We start from the raw sequence: 16,502 nt of genomic DNA, 5'->3' as shown, positions 1-16,502 counted from the left end.
ACATTTTAGGAATCAGAAAAGGAGCCAGTGATGTTGGGGAAAGATAAGGTGCTTGGAATCAGATAAATCTGGATCCTGGATCCACCACACCCTACCTGAGGCAGGTGGTATACTTGCTCAAAGCCTCCATTTCCTCCTCTACAACAAAGAGCAATGATAGCCATGCCTCTCTTCCAGACTTCTGTGAGGAGCATGTGGCAGGTTGTTCAGTAAATGCCTGACGCAGAATGGATGGCAAGTGAACTCTAACTACCATTCTCCAACAACTTAGGTTTCATCAGCATTTTCCAAAGCACATTCCATGGAACACCCATTCCATTAGATGTTCTAAGGGGAAAAACAGGCGTTCCATGAACAACACAGTTTGGAAAGTGCTAAATACCAAGCTTCCTTCTGGAACAGTGACAATATATGTTAATGTATAGCAGTTCTGAAAAATAAAGAAACCTGCTGTACTTGATTTAACCCAGAATTCCCCAAACATATTCCATCGACTATTCCTCTCCATGCATCTAATTTTGCTAAGTTCTTACTCCTCTGAAGCAGCAACCAAAGGCATCTCCACCTGCCCAGGCCTCCACTGAGCCCAGGTCACTGGGCTTGCAAATATCTGTTCTCTCAGACTCCATTAACTGTAAGTGGGACCCATGTCCCTTGATGGTGGAGCTCGCCGCCTCCCTGTCACCAAGTGAAAGAATTAGAATGGGTAAACAATTGACATTTCCCCAGAGAAGCCCAGGGGAAGGACCAGACTCAATCTCATTATCAGCATGAACTTTCATGACACTAGTTAATATTGTCATTTTTTCTTACACTGAGTTTCAGGAAGTACTATTTGATATTGGAAATAATATAGTGTAGACTACAGTTAAATTAGAAATTCCATTTGATTTAAGAAACTGAAATACATATAATCTAGGGAGATTGAGTTATCATCATCATTTCACTGTTAGGGTTTGAAGGTTAAAAAGAAGTCTGTTTCACAGATTACAGCATGTAAAGGCATTCAGCATCAGTGTGAATGAAAATCAAAACATCTTTTGGTTATCAAGTATATGTCAGATTTTGAAATGTGACTTTTTTCATCTTATAATTCTAAAACCCCAAATGCTTCTAAATTGGTTTTATATCCCGTGCATCAGGAATAATTTGACAATTCCTTGAAGAAAGCAAGGGGAAATGAGAGCAAATCAGGCACGTGAAACTGTTTATACAAGACTTTGGAAAGACTGATGAGACTCCATGAGATCTGTAAGAAGTGAGGACAATAACACACCAAGAAACTGGATAAACTAGAAAAAAAAATAGATATTTGTTTGAAATATACAATCCACCAAGACTGAATCATGAAGCAATAAAAAAAATTTCTGAACAGACTTAAAACTAGTACAGGGTTGAATCAGTAATCAAAAATCTTCCAAAAAAAAAAAAAAAAAAAAAAAAAAAAAAAAAAGAGCCCAGGACCAGATGTCACTCTTGGAAAATTCTACCAAACACTTAAGGAAGAATTAACACTAACCCTTCTCAAACTGTTCTCAAAAAAATTAAAGAGGAAGGAACACTTCCAAACTCATTTTTATAAGGCCAGTATTATCCTGAAACCAAAATCAAAGACATGACAAGAAAAGAAAAATACAGACCAATATCCCCGTTGAATACTGATGCAAGAATTCTCAGCAAAATACCAGCTGACCAAATCAACAGCACATTAAAAGGATTATACGCTATAACCAAGTGGAATTTAGTTCTAGAATGCAAGGATGTTTCAATGTATGAAAACCAATCAATGTGATATGCCACATTAACAGAATGAAGGGGAAAAACATTATCTCAATTAATGCAGAAAACGCTTTGGACAAAATTCAACACTCTTTCATGATTTGAAATAAAAACACTCAACAAACTATGAATAGAAGAAAATTACTTTAATACCATAAAGAACATATATTAAACACACACAGCTAGCATCATACTCAATGGTGAGAAACTGAAAGCTGTCCCTCTCAGAGCAGGAAAAAGGCAAGTATGTTCTCTCTTACTACTCCTATTTAAGATAGTACTGGAAGTCCTTACCAGAGCAATTAGGCAAGAAAAATAAATAAAATGCATCCAAATTGGAAGGAAGAAGTATAATTAACTGTGTTCATAGATGACATGATCTTAAATGTATGAAATCCTAAATACTCCAAATATTTTTAAAAACTATTAGGACTAATAAATGAACTCAGCACAGTTGCAGTATATAAAATCAATAAACAAAATCATTTGCACTTCTATTCACTAACAACGAACTATCCAAAAGGAGATTAAGAAATAATCACATTTATAATACCATGAAAATAATAAAATACTCAGAAATAAACTTAACCAAGGAAGCAAAAACCTGTGCACTGAAAACTATAAAACACTGTTGAAAAAAATTAATAGAGACACAAACAAATGGAAAAGCATCCCATGTTCATGGATTTGAAGACTTAATATTGTTAAAATGTTCATACTACCCAAGGCAATCTACAGATTCAAAATCCCAATGGCATCTTTTGCAGAAAAAGAAAAACAATACTAAAATTCATATGGACTCTCAAAGGACCCTAAATAGCCAAAGCAATAATGAGGGGGTGGAAAATAGCAGAGCTTGAGACCTCACACTTACAATTTCAAAAGATATTACAAAATGACAGTAATGAAAACAATATGATGCTGACTTAAAGACAGACATATGAACCAATGGAACAGAATAGAGAGCCCAGAAATAAAACCTCATATATATGATCTTTGAGCTTCAATAAAGCCACACAATAGGGAAAGGATAGCCTCCATTGTATAAATGTTCCTCAGAAAACTAAAAACAGAATTATCATATAATTTGCCTATCCCACTTTTGGGTATATCCAAAAGAAATGAAAACAGGATCTCAAAGATATATTTGCACACCCATGTTCATGTCAGCATTATTTGTAATATCCAAAAGGTGGAAACAACTTAATGTCCATCAATAGATGAGATGAATAAAGAAATTAATTTATTTCCACAGTATTTTATAGTTTTTAGTGCACAGGTTTTTTTCTTCCTTGGTTAAGTGTGTGTGTGTATATATATATATATGTATGTATGTATGTATATATACACACACAATGGAATTTTGCAATTATGAAATTGATTATAGATTCCCAAGTCTGCTTTATCACAAACAAAGAGTATTCCAGGATTCTGAAGCTCAGCCACACTCTGAGCATAGAGTATGGCAAAATACCTGTCTGTATCATTGTAGGTGTGTTATAAATATTTGTTAAATTCATTAACTGCTATTCCTACAGTTCTCCTAGGACTTTGCACTGTTATTACACCACTTATGCTGTAATTTTCTTTATTTCTTTTTCTTTTTTTTTTTTTTTTTTTTTTTGAGACAGAGTCTCACTCTGTCACCCAGACTGGAGAGCAGTGGCATGATCACAGCTCACTGCAGCCTCAACCTCCCAGGCCCAAGCAATCCTTCCTTCTCAGCCTCCTGAGTAAATGGGATTACAGGCACACACCACCACACCCAGCTGTAGTATTGTTAGTAGAGACAGGATTGTATTTTTAGTAGAGACAGGATATTGCCATGTCACCCAGGCTGGTCTTGAACTCCTGGGCTCAAGAGATCCTTCCACCTTAGCCTTCCTAAGTGCTGGGATTACAGGCGTGAGCCACGTGCATAGCCTACTGTATTACACTAAGTCTTATACATGGCACATACAAGGAATATTAGTCAGCCTTATAAAAGAAGGAAATCCTTTTATCTACTACAACATGGATGAATCTTGAGGATATTAGGCTGAGTGAAACAAGTCAGTCACTAAAAGACAAATACATTACTGTGTAATTCCACTTATGTAAAAGAATTTAAAGTAGCCAAAGTCTTAGAAAAAGAACTTAGAATGGTGTTGGCCAGGGGCTGTGAGGAGGGGGGCAGTTGTAGTTACTGTTCCATAGGTATAGAGCTTCTGTTTTGCAAGATCAAAAAGTTGTAGATATCTGTTGTACCACAAGGTGCATATAGTTAACACTGCTGTACTGTACACTTAAATATAGTCAAGATAGTAAGTTTCAGGTTATATGGTTTTTACCACAATTAAAATAGAAATGAGGACAGGAAATATCATTTGCCAGGTTTTAAAAGTATGGGTAACTACCCCTAAAATGTAGCCATCAATTTAACAGGAATGATGTAATTGCAGCCTCTTTTCTGAGATGTGATAGAGTTTAAGAGTTAAGAGGAGAAAATAACACAACTAAACATCCTAAAGTGTGTCTATATGCCACTGTATTCAAATAACACAATGTTTGCCCTTAGTTCTAAATAAGATTTGGAAAGAAAAGAAGAAAAGAATATATGTCATGCAAAATGTTAGGGTTTGGCAAAGAAGATCAGAGTCTCATGAAAGTGGGAAAGAATCTAATATTAACATTCAGACCCAGTGCAAATATGGCTTCTGCCCTGACTTTATCCTCTGAGCTTTGGAATCGGCTCCACCCAAGGCCTGAGCTTTTGTATCTCTATCTTAACCTTCCTTTCTCTTTTTTTTTTTTTTTTTTTTTTTTTTGAGATGGAGTCTCGCTCTGTCTCCCGGGCTGGAGTGCAGTGGCCGGATCTCAGCTCACTGCAAGCTCTGCCTCCCAGGTTCACAGGTGCCCCCATGGGCTCTGCAAGTCTTTATGGTTGTCTGTTGCGTCGCACAGGAATTCCATTTTCCCCATATAGCTAATGAAATCAGGGATGAGGATGATCTAATGTTCTCAGCCTTGCCATCTGAAGATTGACAGCAGAGGAGAGTCTGCCTGGCTGATGAGTGATGTAACTTTGCCATGAATGGAGCAGCGGACTAGTGTCCAGATGGACCGCTTAGCAAAAGTAGAGGGAGAGCCACAGAGAGTTATTGAGACTGCCAGTCAAGGACAGGAGCTAAGTGGGTGCAAAGGAAACCTGAAGCTCAGTCCCATGGATTTGCCATGAAATTCCTCCTGACTGAGTTCAGGCCCAGAGGGAGAAGCTGTAGTCCAAATCGTGTGGCCCAGCTATGAGGAAGATGGAACACAGTGTGGGCCCTAAGCCTGACCTGCCAAAAATTGGTGAGATGGAGACAGATGAAGCCATAAACAAGGCAATGAACACCAGGACCCATGTGGCTTTGGATTTCCAAAAAAAAATCAACAAAAAGTACCACCTGTGTTGAAACAAATCTACCCTGTGATTCAGATTCTGAGAACTTGAAGGCGTGATCTCAGCAGCTAAAACAGAACCACCTGTCAATACAGTGGTCTCTTGGAAATATATCAACAGTGAGAAAGGAATACTGTTCTAATGATGCTCAGGAGGCCAGCCATCAACAGAACACATTTCTTTCTGCAGCAAAGTGACAGCAATGATTGGTGGTAATGGCAGCATTGCAGAAGCTCAGCCTGATTTTTTTGCCTTACAATGGTCACTGCCTTTTGGACATGGATATATGTTAACACAATGTAGAAGAGCAGTCTCCAGTGCTTATGCTGTGGTTTGACAATGCTCCCAAGTTTTAGCATAGTCCCAGCACAGCAGGGCTCAGGGACCCCTGACAAGCTGGACTGCCCATTCTCCTCCCTCCACTTAGGATGACCCTACCCCCACTGTGCTACAGCCTCATCTTTGCCCCTTCACTCTCTAGGAATCCCTCAACCCCATGCAACCCTGGGAACCTTCCAGACCTTTCCACCAAGCTCTACCTTTCTTCCCAACAGTCTGTTAGACCCATTCCTGATTCTTAAAAAAAAAAAAAAAAAAAAAAAAATTGCAATATCTAATTTTTTGTATGACCTCAATTAAATAATGATATACACTTTAGAATAATATAAAAGTACATTTCATATGTGCTATTCTTGATTCTTTCTATCAAACTTGAGGGTCAATTTTTGTTAGCAAAGGTATAAACTTCGTGCTAGATTCTTTCCAGGAAAATGGCCTGTTCTTTCCAAAACAAACTGCATTATTGTAATTGGTCTAGATCAATGTTTTAATATGGGATCAACAGATTCCAAGAGTCTATGATCCTCCCACAGTTGAGTGCAAAATTGCATCTGTGGATGAGGGTTTTTCTGGGGATAAGGGTCCATGTTTGTATGTGATTCTAAAAGGCAGTTGTGCCACTCCTCACCCCCCAAAGTTTAAGCATCACTGCTTCAATTAAAAATTTTAATGCAAATCTTCAGGAAGATCCAGTTCAATTATTTTAAATGTTTAATCCATGTTCAAGAGGCATGATTTTAAGCGGTAATCTTGTTTGTGAATAAGAACACAAGAGAAGCTCTTTGTAAAGCATTCAGCTTTGTAATCCAGGTGGAGAAAATAGGACATGTGATAAGATGAGAGCTGTCCCCTCACTGTTGAGTCTGGGATGGGAAGACTTCTCTGCAGGGAGCATTGACAAAGAGCACAAATGAATTATGCCTTGAGCAGGTTTTGCTAATAGTTTTCTTCACCATTCCCATCCCTCACACAGTGAACACCTTTGAATCCACTGTTTCTGTCACATAGAAAGTATTGAGTGGGCTCACTCTGGAGCAATTCCAAAACTACCTTTCTCGTCTTCCAGAGTGCTCAATACAATCTAAACAGTTACAAAATAAAATCTGGGAAGTCTTTCTAAGACGTCACTCACTTACTTCAACAATTCTGTGAGTAAAACAAACCTTTAGTTCATTGAAAATCATATGTAAAGATTTTTATTTTCAAGATACGAATCTTTAGAAGGGTAACCCCCTCAATGGAGATACTTCCCATTGGAACACAAAGTAATGGGACAAATACACTGTGCACAGGAATTATTTTATCCAGAATATATCCAGATATTGAGGGAAGAGGAGGGGAAGGAAGAGAAGGAAAGGAGCCCTTCCAGTTCTGAAAAGGACGGGAGATGATGCCTGTAGGACAATGTGTTATCCAGGCTCCACTGATGACTCAGAACTCATGTGGTTCAGCTGAGCTGAATTCCCAGGTGGGAAAAACGCCTTTGGCCCCACACACTTTCCTGCCATCATGCGGGAAGCAGGTCTTGTGGCTCGTGGGCTCCCAGCCCAGTTGTTGAATATTTGCTGATATTTTCATTTGCAATTAACTCTCTTCTATTGTTTATCATGTCCTGGAGTCTCCATTTATATAAAAAACGAAATTCCCTGGCAGCAAATTTTGGAGAACTTTTTCATTTAGATTATTACAAGATGTCAAACACCATCTCCCCAAATGACCACCCGCCCACTTCAACGAGGAGGAATGAGGCAGCCATCCCCGCTCACTGGCCGACACCACCCTCCCCGAGGAAGGAGAGAGGAGAGCGCTGGTAACGCTTCCTGGGCTTCTGTCTTGTGGGTAGAACTTCACATCCTCCTCCCCACTGCCCAATGGCTGATTTCCCTCCATTTTAGAGGTGAGAAATTGAAACCCCAGCAAGCCAAAGTGATTGTTCAAAGCTACCTAGATAAAACAAGGTAGAACCAGAAACCTAACCCAAGTTAGCATTTCCAAAGCTCATGGGAAGAACCCCAGGAAACCCTAGAGGCTGTGCCAGATTTGACCCAGATCTCAAGGAAACTCCGCATGTCTTTTGGGGAAGAAATAGACTTCCTTGGTGGTGACACACCACAGATTCTATGTCAGTAGAATTCGGCTGTCTGCTATCATTCTTTCAAATATGAAAAAGACTAAGAATTGGCTACTTGAGACCCTTGGGCTGGAAGGGGTCTGTTCCTTCATCCCAGATTCTGTGTCCTAAAGGCAACAGATTCAATAAGAGACATTCATCACATTTTCATTCTCATCTTTCTATTTAGGATTATTCATTTTTTTGTTTACTCTGCCTCATTCTAAAAAGGATTTGAGGTGCCTTTTCCCATCTAGTTTCTATCCCTTTGAAATTTAAAAGGATACCTTTCATTACAAAGGTTGCCCTACATGGCCCTTCAACCTGAAATCATGTTCAATCATATTCCAATGAATATGATTTCCCAAGCTATCTTGCAATTTTGTAAATTAGTTTTCATTCAGCCTACTCAAAACCTTTTTCATTTTCCATGTCTGGAAATCTTTTTTAAGAAAGAGACACACACATGCATACAAGGAAATAATTGTAAAACAAAGACTCAAATAAATCTAGAGCTCCATTTTGAAGCCATTTTTTTGGTTTTCTCCAAGCACTGCTTTTTAAAATCAGTCTGTCCCTCCTATCAAGTTCTGGGACTTCTGTTAGTTCCTAATTGTCCTGGTTAAAATGGGAGCACTAGAAATAGTCAAAGACCACAGTGGGAGAGCCGTGCACACTGACTGTGAAATAAAAAGTCAAATTTCAGTAAATTCGAGGCACTCATCCACCCTTGCCTTTGCCACACCCGTTCCTAGACTGTGAGAAGGAGTGCCCATTTCTTTCTCTTTTTCTCACTCTTTCTCGTTTTGCCTGAATCCTGGGAAAGGAGTCCCCATTCTTTACCTCAGGGAGGAAGCTAGGAAAGGATTTATTAAGTCCTGCAGTTAGGGTAGGAGGAGAGTGGAATTTAATATGCTCTTGCTGTCTGAAAGACCCAAAGGAGAATCCTCAAAAGTAAGTGTTTTGGAACAGCTCCAAGAAATACATCAAATTTTGGTTTTGTCCTGTTTATTTAACAACTTGGATTTCATATTTCTTTTTTACTTTTTTCATTTATTTATTTATTTATTTATTTATTTATTTATTTATTTTTTGAGACAGAGTATAGGTCTGTTGTCCAGGTCGGAATACAGTGGCACGATCAGAGCTTACTGCAGCCTCAACTTCCTGAGATCAAGCAATCCTCCCACCTCAGCCTCCCAAGTAGCTAGGACTACAGGTGTGTGCCACCATGCCCGGCTAATTTTTTTTGAATTTTGGTAGAAACAAGGTCTCGCTATATTGCCCAGGTGGGTCTCAAACTCTTGGGCTCAAGGGATCCTCCTGTCCCAGCCTCCCAAAGTGCTGGGATTACAGGCATGAACCACCACACTGGCCTTCAAATTTCTATTCTATGAAAATACTCTAGAACAGTGATTTGTTTGACTCAAACTGAATGTGCCTCCTGTGATAGCAACATTTTAAAACTCTTCTCATCAGGCAGGGTAACTAGACCTCCTTTGTTACCTACTGGGGTATTTTGTCACCTACTGTGTCCTTGTTAGATATGGAGTAGCCAATTTGAGATCTTCGGCTCTTCCCGGTAAAATCTAACAAAGCAACACCTGTCCTGCCACTCGTGGATTATAACAAAGCAATGCAGAAAGAGAGGGCCTGGACATCCCCTAGCAATGCCCCACTCTGTGAATGAGAGCACCTGTAAGAACATGCCGCCCTCCGGCCAGGCTTCGGCCAAGCTCCTCAGGGGTGGGCCTCCTTCCCATTACAAAGGCAATTAAGAAACTCCAGATTAATTGCCCAGATATTTGAAAAAGTTACTTTAAAACATATTCCTAGCATTCAAGATAATAACCATGAAGCAGAAAGTTCCATATCTGTTGTGATTTGAAAAGCTAGACACCACCAGGCAAATGTAAAACACATTCCACATTCTGAAATATATGGCAGCCAGACGAGATTTTGTCTGCACTTACACTGCTAATTATAAACATCAGGCAGAGACTAGTTCCATTTCAACGTTAAAGAAGAGGGTGCGTTAGAAAATGCTTCAAGAAATATTGCACAAATGCCCACTCCATTCCAACCCCTTGCCACATGACGCTGCTGGATCCACATTGGAGCTTGGCACTTATTCCTGTCTCTTTCCTTCTTGGCAATGAACTTGGGTGCTACCGACCTTTCCAAAACTGTGATGCTCCATCGTAAATGATTAAAATGGCTGAAAGGTGCTCCCATTGTAAAAAGAAAAGTTAGATATTTTGTTTGTTTTCTAGTCTAATTCATAATCAAGTAGAGAAGAGAAAATTATTATTGAACATAGAAACCTTTTCAAAAATCGAGTTGGAACATCTGATAAAATATCATCCATGCTGGATTTATTGCAATAACCTGGGAAATTCTACTTCCTTACTGCCTCTGTCAGCAATGGTCGGCCAATCTCTCCCAGCCTCCCTTTTGTGTAAAAGAATGCTCCTTGTCTGTTGCTCAAACAGGCCAAAGTCCTGCAACTGCTCTCTTCCATCTGTTGCCTTGGGCTCTGAGGAGTGATGGGTTTTCTGCAGCCCCAATTAGAAACAGAGCACCCTGGTGCACCGCCGGGCCAGCTGTGGGTTTAGCTGACTTGGCACTAATTCTGGGTACCAGCCCTGGGCTGCTGAATCAACTAATGAAGATTCCAGAAGTGAAAAACCAGTTTCCTGGAATGGTTTCCCTTGAGATCTGAGTCAACTCCAGCTGCTGTTCAATTTTTAATTTTGAAATTAAACCGAGCCATGAGCTCTTCCTTCCAGTGGCCAATTCCTGATGTTCTGGGTTCCTGAAAATCTAATGTATAGTACACACCGGGGGTTTTACAGAAACATTTCCCATTGTACTTATCCGTGGCCACTCACAATTCTCAAACGTTTCTCTGTATTTCATGAGTTTTAAACTTCAGGAGAGCAGTAGGATCATACTGTGCTAAATGCTGCCAGACCCCTACAAGACTAACAATTTGCCTTTGGGAGAGGGTTTGGCAGAACTTTTCGTATTTGTTTTTTTCTTCTCTCCTTTTTCTTTCCAGATTTTTTTAAACAACAGTTACTCCTCTGCTGAATCAACTTAAAAGAGGTTACTCCAAGGAAGACTGGGAATGGCAAGAGTACTTTTCTCCACACGGCACCCTAAAATACAATCTTAAAGGCTTGTCCCCCTTGAAATGTCCAGAGTCCAAGATGTCTGCATATTGGAAACATCAGACACTTCTGCTACTAGCTCTGCGGCCCTGTCGCTGGGCACACCTTTCTGAGCTCTCTGTCTTCATCTGAAGTATAAAAGGCGTGGAGAAACCATCCACCAAGGTGATAGTTTTTTGATATTTCAATTAGCCAAACAGAAATTATATGTTTGCCAACCAGAAGAGAGGGGGCTATGTCTTGGTCATTTTTATCCCCTCCCTGAACCTCAGCGCTCAAGGCCGTGATGCACAATAGGACTTGTTAAACTTAAGTAAACATGAGAACACAAAGACTAACCAAAGGGTTAGGTTTTTTTTGTTTTGTTTTGTTTTGTTTTTATAATTATTATTATTTTTGCTCTGAGCTAGAATTATCTCCCTCAGGGTCTTAACACTGGTTATCTCAAGCTAACAAACATAAATCTGAGCATCAGTAATTTATATTTGTATTAACAAATATTTAAGATGAGACATTCACAATTGTAGCTTGTGTGAATTTTTAAAAGTATGTTAAAGCCCATTGTCCATTAGGGGAAAGTATCAAAGGACATGTCATGAACACCCTCACAGTTCTAAAATCCAGTAATTCTACAGGGATCCACAATGGCATGAATATGCAAACTTACTTTGGTTCCCAAGCACCCGACTGTTCATTTAAACCTCTGTGATTAGATATGGGTAAAATGCTTCCTATAAAATATTTTAGTTGCTGAATACCCTTGTAATGCAATTGTTTGAGAACAAAGATTGCCTCCTTTGATGGCACAATTTCATCTCCATACACTTACATCCGCACAGAGAAGAAAAACAAAGCTCTAATGTGTGTCCACTTCAGTTATTATGAACAGCCACAATAAATATAATAATGATAATCATGTATGGAAATGTCAGTCCTAAAGTTGCCCACAAGCTCTGTTGAGATGGTCATCCCTGAGTCACTGCAAACCCTGAAACCCCACCCTGGGAGACTCCAGGCACCACTTCAGAGATTTTTCTGGAGCTTGCAGAGATACACCTCCCTCTAGAGGAAAGAAAACCAAACTGCCTTTTCAAAAACAGCTAGACCAGGATGAACGTGCTAACTCAAAATTTCTTTTTTTTTTTCTTTTTTTTTTTTTTTTGAGTCAGGGTCTTTTTCTGTCGCCCAGGCTCTGAAGTGCAGTGCAGTGGCGTAGTCACGGTTCACTGCAGCCTCAACCTCCCAGGCTCAACCTCATAGCTGAGATCACAGGCGCATGCCACCATGCCTGGTTAATTTTTTAAATTATTTTTGTAAAGACAAAGTCTTCGTATGTTGCCCAGGCTTGTCTCAAACTCCTGGGCTCAAGCGATCCACCCACCTCAGTCTTCCAAAATACTGGGATTACGGAGATGAGCCACAGTGCCCAGCCCTCAAAATTTCATCTCCTTCCCAAAATGGACTGTAAGACCAGAATGTATTAAAATTATATTTCTCAAAATTAACAAAGTGAATTCTTAAAGGGAATATCTCCGCAAAATCAGGACCTGTGGAATACTCCCTGCAAATAAGACATTCGTAACCACACATTAGAGGGGGCAAGCAACATCTTTTATTTAAAGAGTAGGATTGCCCTTTCTTTGCACTGAAGTTTTACACTGAATTCCACCGAAGTTTTACAGTGGAAGCAGAGAAGCTGTATCTAGAAATGCGAGAATGAAGATAACCATTCTTGTCTAGTTCATAGCTGTCTGAATTAGCAGGAACCTTTAAAGCTCCCCTGCTTTAAAATTTGGATGGTTTGTGGCTTTCATTTCCTTAGCTAGAGCTAATAGGATTTTCTTTAAATGTCAGGTCCCTTCTCAAATCGTCAGCTATTTATGTAGCAGCAGTGTGCTTTTACTGCCCACTTGCTGCAGCCAGGACGCCGTGAAAATTTGCTCCCTTAAGTCAGGGCGAAAAAGCTGCCTGGTACACAACATCCCCGTCAGATGGAAACCACCTGCGACTCTTCCCCCGAGAGATACTAGATTTTCAGCTTCTTCCAAAAGAGCAGTGACAAAACTGAACTTTCAAATAAAAATTTTTGCTAAAGCTGCTACTGTGCCTGCAAGGAAGTGTCACGCAATAGTATTCATGACTTGCCGGTGAATTTTAAATCCTAAACATGGAATTTCACATAAAAGTGGGAGGTGATATCAACTGCTGATGAAGTCTACGCTTGATCCAGTTGTCTAAACACTCTGAGCAAGGAAACAAATGAAGCCTCGCTGGCAAAAAGTCACCGCCAGCTTCCAAAGCTTCCAAAGAAGGCGGTCTCCTTTCAAGCCGGCTTTAGGCATCCGCGTCTATGGGTTCTGTCCCTGAAACTAAGGTCAGGATGAGCAGCCTCGTTGGAACCACAAATCAACAATCAACTGAAGAGAGGAGCTTCTTCCTACTTTCTCATCGGGGACGTATTAAGTTCTAGGATAGGAAATCACAAAAGGCACTTATGATAAAGTCAGTGCAATTTGCTGAGTCCTGAACGCTTTAGAAATAAAATGAAGTGCAAAGTGAAGACAATTTTTCAGAAAGATGCCTACCTCGTATCAAAAATATCACATAGACCCCAGGTTTGGACATTTGCCACACATCTCCTCACCTGTGGGCCACAACCATGGTGGGGTGGAACACGATCCCTGCCAAGCAAGGGAAGAGCGGGGCCAAGGGCTAACATTCTAGAGGCTTCCCCAGCCACCTCCCAGAAAGGTGCTGTGGCCACACCCTCCAATGCCTGGATAGGAAAAGACAGGACAGCCTCACTTCACCCCAACATGGAATTGCTTCCCAAGCCCTCCTCTCCACTCGGTGTCTGCTTCCTGGCTTCTCTCGACCATGAGTGAGGAAAGGAGAAAAGTAAACCTCTGGGTTACAAGAAACCCTCGCCTAAACAAAGAAGTCCAGATGGGCAGCCGTTCCTAGATCCTGATCTCTGTAAAAGCCCCGCCTCCCCACCCCAGGCTTTCATCCTCAGCTACAGCCCACTTCAGAAAGAAGAGCATCCACGTCCCCTCCCTCAGGGCCCTCCACCCCCAGGAGGTGGCCTGAGCAGGGCGGCCAGCCCCGGATTCCGGTCACAGAGCCAATGCGCCCTCCCACAGTCCACCTCACTTCTTTCTCAGTTCATTGATAGAGTCTCAGTGAGCACCAAGTAGTTTTCCCAACTAGATATGAGTTATTTGGGATCCTCCGTTGCTGGCTTGTCTGCTCTCCTGCAATGGGGAAGGATTTCACTGCCATCTCAGACACTCGCACCGTGGCCTAGGCAAGGAATTCCACATCTCAGAGCCCCTGGTTGCTCATTTTGAAAACCAGGAAACGACTACATCAGTGGCTTCTGACCAAAAATCTCTTCCATTATCTTTAGCCCAAAAAAAACCTCAGAAGTCCCAGTAATGTCATCAACGACCACCCACTCAGTTTTCAATATAGTTTTGCTTAGGAGCAATGTAACTTCAATTTTAAAGCCATTTCGGTTCAGTGTTTTACAGTGTTAAGAATGGGACCCTGGGGAGCTGGGGGATCCCAGGTTAATCATCCACCATCCCTGTGAGCTCTGAGCAGCCTGCAGCTCTAGCACCCTGTGGTCCTCATCGGGGTGAGCTGTGTGTGGGGAGAGAAGCTGGTCAGCCGGGGCCACAGCCCTGCCTCCCCATCCCGTGCAGCAGACTCCCCTGCGCTCAGAGGGCTTTGCTCCTGGGGTCTGCACCAGCCACGAAACTGGCTCCTGGGGCTTCCTGTGGAAGCAGATTTTTCTTCAACCACCCCCTAGTCCCTCCCAGTGACTCCATCCATACTTCAATCCCCATTCATTTTCAAACATAGTAGGCCCCTTGAAACAGGTTCCCCAAACAGGCTGGCCACTGTCAGTGAACGTGTTCCATCCTCAGCAAGAGAGGACTCGAGCCCCACCCTGCATCCTCCGGGCCAGGGAACAGCCCTTGGGGCCTCCCAGCTTGGCACTGGCCTCACCTCTGTGCAGCATGGGCTGGCCCTGCAGCCCCAGGGGCCTTGCCTTAGACACTCAGCATGCTGCCCAAATGCCAAATTCCTTCTTCTTCTCTGACCCCTGCAACTCCTTTAAGCAACCCCAAGGGACAAAGTCTCCAACAGAGACATCAGGTTCCTGAAAAGACGAAAGCCTGATGGCAATGACTGAGGGACCCTTTACTTGGCCCCCATCCTGGGCACCAGAGTCACTCCAATCTCGTGAAAGCAGCCGATGTGCTCCACCAGCACCTTCCCGTGGGCGGCCCTGGGCTGAAAACCCATGCAGGTTGTTGCACCCTAACCTAGTGTCACCACCCCGAGAGCTCAGAAAACATCTCCCAGCAGAGCCGCTCGCCAGGGAGCTCTGCTAGTCCTCGGCAAAGACGCTTCTGCAAACAAAGCGGATCCCAAATGGGTTTTAGAAGGCAGTGGTAACTTAAATAAATCATGGGCCAAAACACGCTGCCGCCCGGAATGCACAGGGCGCGCGTAGCAGCCACAGACGCGCGGTGGAAAAGCGCTCACGCTCTTCGGCAAGCACAACCTTAACCAAGTTAAGGAAACCCCACTGCCACAAGGTGAGAAAGAAAAATCAGCAGAATCTTCCAGAGACCTAAAACACGTACAGAAAACTGGCGAACAGCGTGAACGTAAGAGCCACTAAAGCTACCTAGAAACGGTCACTTCAGGTTGAGAGCATTTCCTTCTAGCCCCGAACCTGGAAAAACAGAACAGAAATCACACTCACCCCTGAGCAAACCTGAAGGCGTGTGTGTCCCTGGGCTCCTCGACTCAATTAGGTTTGAAGAGGATGCATATTTTTCCCAGTCACTGTGTCTCTTTTTCTTTTTGCAGCCTTTCTCCACCACAGAAGTGGAGACTCAGACCTGCGGAAGAAAACTCTTGCAGTCCTTGCAGGAGGCTGGAGCCCAGGAGAACTGAACAGCCTTTGGTGGAAGACTGAGCTCCAAACTGGACTGGGGCCAGGGATACCAGTCAGGGCTTCCTCCAGCTCCTCCTCCTCCTCCTCCTCCTCCGTCCCTGACCCCTCCTCTCCCCCTCCTCACTGCAGAACTGACCCAAACTGTAAATGAAACCAGACTCCTCCACTGTTTCTTCTGGCCCCCGCTCGGGCTGATGTCACCCTCTGAATTCTGTCTTCACCCTACAAGCGTTTAGCTGGACTCCCGCAAGCCCCAACTCTTAAAAAAAATTGACCACTCCTACTCGTCACCTTTTGGGCTGGGCCCTTGGCGTCAAAAAGAATAAATTTTGGAATTTCTTCGTGGGTATCCATGGTTTTCCTGCAATGTTTTCCAACACCATCTGAAAGGAAAACAGGAAATGCAGTCCCCCCCTTACCCTCACCACACCCTCCCATTTCTTCTTGAAGTTTCTGAATTGAGACTTCTACTAATAACCTCCCCTTTCAAATAGAAAAACCAGCAATTAAAATCGTCTTGGTTTTCCGTTAACCAAAGCTCTGTTCACCAATGAAAAGGCAAAAAAAGGAGGCTACATTTCTTTTAGTTTCTATATCTAATGATTCTGATTGTGGAGCTTATAGGCCCATTCTAGGCACAGACAGGGGTAATGAAATGGTTATCTTGCCAAAGCTTCAGGAAAATGCTTGAGTAAGAACTTC

General features: G+C 42.2%; 1 protein-coding gene across 7 annotated transcripts in view; it reads right to left on the bottom strand.

The window, feature by feature from the left end:
- The window catches only part of COL6A3 (collagen type VI alpha 3 chain), a 91,377-nt gene extending 75,347 nt beyond the window's left edge, over positions 1-16,030 (bottom strand). For 6 of the 7 annotated variants that reach the window (XM_017890346.1, XM_017890348.1, XM_017890349.1 and 3 more), the window contains exon 1: positions 15,606-16,030. The gene's annotated coding sequence lies outside the window, so the exon portion shown is untranslated. The remainder of the gene's footprint in view (positions 1-15,605) is intronic. The other variant, XM_017890347.1, reaches the window with a different exon arrangement.
- Between the last annotated feature and the right edge of the window lie 472 nt (positions 16,031-16,502).

The sequence above is a fragment of the Rhinopithecus bieti genome, unplaced genomic scaffold (assembly GCF_001698545.2).
Source record: "Rhinopithecus bieti isolate Rb0 unplaced genomic scaffold, ASM169854v2 scaffold_19482, whole genome shotgun sequence".
Classification (NCBI taxonomy): domain Eukaryota; kingdom Metazoa; phylum Chordata; class Mammalia; order Primates; family Cercopithecidae; genus Rhinopithecus; species Rhinopithecus bieti.
This window is presented reverse-complemented; position numbering and strand designations above follow the sequence as displayed.